Here is a 6,000-nt window from a genome sequence, read left to right as displayed (position 1 = left end):
CTTTTTGCTGGTTAACAAGAGATAAAAATCTCATAGACTTTCTTGCCCAGGTTAAGTTTGAATTCTGATCCTCAGATCACAGCTACGATTATAGGCATGAGTCACCAGCACCCAGAAGCAAAGCCCTTTTTAATGAAATTGTGGAACTTAGAGCACAAACAGAATTTGTATATTTTTAAAAAATCTCACCAAACCCATTTTCACTTTGAAGGTATTTTCAAATTAGAAGGCATTAGTAGGTCGATCTTGAAGGTATCTTCAAATTAGAAGGCATTAGTAGGTCGATCTTGAGGGTATCTTCAAATTAGAAGGCATTAGTAGGTCAATCTTGAAGGTATTTTCAAATTAGAAGGCATTAGTAGGTCGATCTTGAAGGTATCTTCAAATTAGAAGGCATTAGTAGGTCGATCTTGACCTAATGTGTGAAATCAGTTTTCTCATCACTTGTGTCAAGAAGGGATTAGCCACTGTTTTGCCTTTCAATGTCCCCCTCCCCATATCTGTCTTGCACCATGAGGAATTACATTCTGCCTCCATCCTCTCTATTCCTGCTTCCTCCCTTGAAATCTCTTCTCAGGAGAGGTTCTGATGCACCCATTCACACTGGGACTCACCTGCCTCCCAGCTGAGCACCAGCAGGCCCTCCTCCACCTCTCATGTAGATGGCTGTCCTCAGCTGATACTCCATCCACCTGCATTTCCTCCATTCCCTGGCTCAAGTTTACCTCTAAGCTAGGGCCTTTTGTCCTGGGTGCTTCAGCCTCCAGGGCTTAGATGGATTAATCCCTGCTCTGCAATTAAGCAGCTGTACCACTGAGGTCCAGACGGGAAGCAGCGTAGTTCATGAAGAGGAATGGGGTTTCACAGAGACAACTGTCTGTAAAGGTGTTATGTGGGGGTTAGGGGAGCCTAACGGGTGTCAGGATGCTGCTGCCTGGCTGGCCTGCCAGACTTCACTGCTGCCACTTATAGACCAGCTGACTGGCTTTGGAACACATCCTGCTGCTGTTGCTGCCGCCGCTGCCTGAAACCCTGGACAAGCAAGGTTCATTTCTTCTTCAGACTTTCACTCCCAGTAGTGCCTTTCACAGCCTGATTCCCACCCAAAGCTGCTGGCCAGACAGTCTGTAAAATGCAGCATGGCCCCTATCTCTACTACCATACCCCCCCCACACACACACATACCCCTGACCTGCAATGACAACCATTCATTGAAAGGGGAGACCAGAGCTGTCAGGCACAAAGAAACAAGGCACCAGCCAAGTGGTCTTTGGTCCCTTTGCCTCAACTGTTAGGGGACCACCCTCTGGACAGACCCCTCACGTGCACGGCAGGTCTCCAAGGTTAAGAAACCAGAGGAAAAGACTGGAATAAGACACACCTGCACAGGTGTGCAATGGCTCATCCAGCACTCAGTACTCTGCCAAGGTGGGCCCCACACTTGTGTGCCACTGGCTCACTCTCTGATTTTTTTCACCAGTGGACATCCACACTAAGGAGAAAAAAAACCTATTGCTCTATTTTTGTTTCTTTTAGCAACCATTCAGGATGGCTTCCTTACATTTTTCAATGTTGACTTGCTCTATCTTTCTTAGGAGATAAGGCAGAAACATTTGACTCCAGTGTCACACACAAACAGGAAATTAAGTTTCACAGAGTTTTATTATCATGGGTTCCCGTTAGCCCCTGTGCCCTCCTAAGCCCAATGTCTTCCTTTGACAAGCCGCAAATGCTAGCAGTAATTCGGAGCTTTTCTATTGAAAGCTTGAGACTGGCCTGACCCTGAATAAAGAATTCAAAATGAAGAGGAAGGAAAAGAAGGAGGAAAAAATGGTGTCATTTTCATCATTAAGTAGCTTACAGGTGTATGAAGTTACACAAGCAACTCAAAAAAAAAAAAACAACAACCCATAAACAGATGTAATATTCTACAGTGTTAAATATGGTACAGACTCTAGATGACAGTACAGAAGAACACTGTTGTCTCTAGAGAAGGGTTGGTCATATCTGGAAGGCAACCTCTAGCCAAGATGAGAAATGGCATGTCGGTATGAGTAGGCACGAAGACTGCCTCACTGGACAGGAAAATCCAGGGACTATTACCAAGGTTCTTGAACATTTTGTTTCAAGAAATTGAAGTTGATTCACCAATATCTAAAACCTGGTCATGGAAACAACGGTAATGATCAACCAGGTTATCAGAATTCTTGGTTTATAGAATAGTAAGAATTTATAGAATAGTAACAATATAAGCAGCCTTAAAGAAGCACTAGATTCATTGACATGACTCTTAAAGTAAAAAAAAAAAAAAAGTTCTAAACCCTAATAATTTTTTTTGCCAGTCCTGGGGCTTGAACTCAGGGCCTGGGCACTGTCCTTGAGCTTCTTTTGCTCAAGGCTAACACTCTACAACTTGAGCACCACAACACCGCTTCCAGCTTTTTCTGTTTATGTGCAACTGAGGAATTGAACCCAAGGCTTCATGCATGTCACTAGGCCACATTCCCAGCCCCTAATAATTTTTTTTTACAAATTACTTAAATGTTAAAATATTTTCTTACATCTCAACGTATTTTTCCTGCAATATAAAACACAAATATCTTTTTTTTCTTTTTTTCTTTTTTCCTTCTGGGGAAGTTAGCAGGGATTAATACCATTCGTAGGTGGAAATGGAATTTATCTCTAGGCTTCTCTCAAGTAGTGGGTACTCTTCACTTTTAGGGGTTGTAGACTCCCTGGAGAATGTGATGGAATCTATATGAAGACACACTGCTTGGAAAAATTTTTGCATTGACAAGTTATATCTTGAAAGTATTCATGGGATCCAAGTTAAAAAATGTTTATTGTTAGCTGGGTATAAATGACTCGTTCTTATAACTTTTAGCTACTCATAAAGCTAAGACCTTGGTTTGAAGCCTTCAGGGGCAGAAAAGTCTGTGAAATTCTATCTCCAATTATCCAGCAAAAAAAATGAACTGGAGGCATGACTCAAGTGGTAGAGTGCGAGCCATGATCAAGTAAGCCAGGGAGAGCTGAGGGGGCCCTGAGTTCAAGTCCTGAAACTGAAGAAAGCTACAGCAATAGCTTTTAGGAAGAATTACAACCTCTTTAGGGTTGGCAGTGTAGCTCAGTTGGTAGAGTGCTATCCAATGAGCAAAAGCATCAGGTCCAGAATTTGAGTCCCAGTCATAGATAAAGAAAAGAAGGGGGCTGGGAAGGTGGCTCAGTGGTAGAGTGCTTGCCTTGCATGCCTGAGGCCCTGGGTTCGATTCCTCAGCATCACATAAGCAGGAAAAAAAAGCCAGAAGTGGTGCTATGGCTCAAGTGGTAGAGTGCTAGCCTTGAGTTGAAGAGCTGAGGGACAGCGCCCAGGCCCAGAGTTCTGGCCCCATGACCGGACCCATAAAAAAAAAAAAAAAGGAGGGAAGGAAGGAAAGAAGGAAGGAAGGAGAGGGAGGGAGGAAAGGAGGAAAGGAGAAGGAAGAAAAAAGAAAGAAAATAATCACAATTCTCCATATGAGCTCAAAACCAGAGAGGGAAAGATAGCCTAGAATCTAATACATACTCTGTACCTTTTCTTTTTCAATCACTCTAGGTTAGAAATATCTTGGCCAATTGAGAGCTAGTTAAAATGGCTATAGTGGGAGAGATTCTTGAATATTTTTACATTCTGCCTTAGGTTTCCACCAATTTTTATATATTTCACTGTAAACATGCATTACTTTGTAATCAGAAATGGTATGAAAGGTTTCTTGGAAGAAAGAACACCAAAGCTTGCACCACAGACATGCACATGGGCAGAATGTCGTAGATAGGAAAGTACCCATGACTACTGTGCCTGTAGTTCTGTAGAGCCTCTACAAAGAGAGACTGAATAAACTTCAACACCTCTTTGAACCCATGGCTGAGTTGGCTACTAAAATACTTCTTCAAATGTGCAGAAGAAAGCCTCGAGATATAGTGTTAGGAGAATAAAGCAAGATCTAGGGTGATGTAGAGGGCACACAGTCTTGTGAAGAAAAGAGAATATCTATTGCTATATTTCGTACTTATAACAGGATCAAGCAAATCTGAGAACTGTGACAGTCTCTAGAAGCTCAGGGCACAAAGGGAGACTTAATATCCATACTGTGCCTTTTGCTTAGGGTTACTAAGTAAAAAAATTAGGGGGCTGGGAAGGTGGCTCAGTGGTAGAGCGCTTGCCTTGCATGCTTGAGGCCCTGGGTTTGATTCCTCAGCACCATATAAGCAAAAAGAAAAAAGCCAGAAGTGGCGCTTTGGCTCAAGTGGTAGAGCGCTAGCCTTGAGCTGAAGAGCTGAGGGACAGCGCCCAGACCCAGAGTTCAGACCCCACGACCGGACCCAAAAAAAAAAATTAGGAAGCTGGGTGCTGGTGGCTCATGCCTATAATCCTAGTTACTCAGGAGGCTGAGATCTGAGGATCACAGCCTGGGCAGGAAAATCTGTGAGACCCTTATTTCCAATCAACCATCAGAAAATCAGAAGTGGCACTGTGGCTCAAGTGATAGAGTGATTGCCTTGAGCTGAAGGCAAGCCCCATGACCGACAAAAAAAAAAAAAAAAGGGAAGGAAGGAGGGAGAAGAGGGATACAACGAAAGAAGAGGAAAAACAACAAGACCTTAACGATCATTGAGAGCCAGCACATTACCATCTGAGGATCTTGGAAGAGCCATCCTTTTGCTAGGAGCATCCTTCTCAGCCCTATTCATCAGTTGAATCTCAGCTCAATGGAGTGTTGCGCTCAGTTTTCCAGGTCTTCCCAAACATCCTGCAATGTGGTAATAACATTTACCTTTGACACAGTTTAACATGTATTTGTATGATTGCTCAGCTTGTGTTTTTCCTTCCCACTAGGCATAAGTCTACTGAAAGAAGGGTCTTTGAGTCTTGTTTACCCAGTCTATCTGTAAATTTTGGGGGTGTGGGTGTATTCTAGTTAATAGAATAAGTAATGAATGAACATGTTCCAATCACCACTCCTATTACTCCTATGCTTCCATAAGGGTCCTGGAACCTATTGTCAAATGCCTAAAAACCTGGACCTGACAGCTTCCTCCAGCTGCTCATCATTCTTTCACATGTCCCTCACTGTTGTTAATGGCTTTTGAAGTATTTAAACACCTACTCACTTTTTATCCAGTTACCAATCTTCAATTCTCTCAGTCATTGCTGTCTGTGACTTTGCTGAGCATGGAGAAGCTGCTATATTCATTAAGCCCCCGGCTCTGGGCTTGGCTCACTATATGTTGAGTAGAATCATTCTTTATGTGGAATGTTGTCTGTTCAATTTTCCACCTCTGAATATGGTCCACCTGTGTACCTCTCAAAGCATGGCCAAAATGTGAACAAGTATTTCTAGTCTTTCTATTGCCTATACCTCTAGTAATGTTGGCTAAGATTTCATGAACTAAAAAAGCAGTCAAAGCAACACCTAGGGAGACATGTTTATGCTGGCCTCTTTATGTCTTTTCGAAGCTTCTGATTTCTATCTCCAGAGTAGTACTACATATTTGACCTCATTTATTAAAATGCTACACTTAAGAAATTCCAAGGCCAGGCACTGGTGGCTCATGACTGTAATCCTAGCTATTCAGGAGGCTGAGATCTGAGAATCGCGGTTCAAAGCCAACCCGGGCAAGAAAGTCCATGAAACTCTTATCTCCAATGAACCATGAGAAAACCAGAAATGGCACGGTAGCTCAAGTGGTAGAGTGCTAGCCTTGAGCTGAAGAGCTGAAGGACAACGCTCAGGACCAGAGTTCAAGCACCACGACTGACAAAAAGAAAAGAAAGAAATTCCAGGCCTATTAGAATATGGTATAGGTTTGGTTTCTCAATGTCTCCAAAGTCAGACCAGTAGCTCATGAAACATCATGAGTTCTACACTAAGGATAACTCAATATCAAATCCATTGAATCCCCAGCACAATCTCTCTCTCTCTCTCTCTCTCTCTCTCTCTCTCTCTCTCTCTCTCTCTC

At 42.9% G+C, this 6,000-nt stretch overlaps 1 long non-coding RNA gene across 1 annotated transcript; it reads right to left on the bottom strand.

Moving 5' to 3' along the window:
- Window positions 1-1,613: 1,613 nt before the first annotated feature.
- On the bottom strand, window positions 1,614-5,334 carry LOC138809025 (uncharacterized). The gene is made up of 3 exons (XR_011366662.1): window positions 5,152-5,334; window positions 4,671-4,790; window positions 1,614-1,782 (listed from the first exon to the last, which is right to left on the bottom strand). It is a non-coding gene; the product is annotated as an uncharacterized lncRNA (long non-coding RNA).
- Between the last annotated feature and the right edge of the window lie 666 nt (window positions 5,335-6,000).

Source organism: Dipodomys merriami, unplaced genomic scaffold (assembly GCF_024711535.1).
Source record: "Dipodomys merriami isolate MVZ:Mamm:240054 unplaced genomic scaffold, mDipMer1.0.p SCAF_48, whole genome shotgun sequence".
Lineage (NCBI taxonomy): Eukaryota > Metazoa > Chordata > Mammalia > Rodentia > Heteromyidae > Dipodomys > Dipodomys merriami.
The sequence above is the reverse complement of the archived record's forward strand: the minus strand, read 5'-3'. Positions and strand labels throughout refer to the sequence as shown.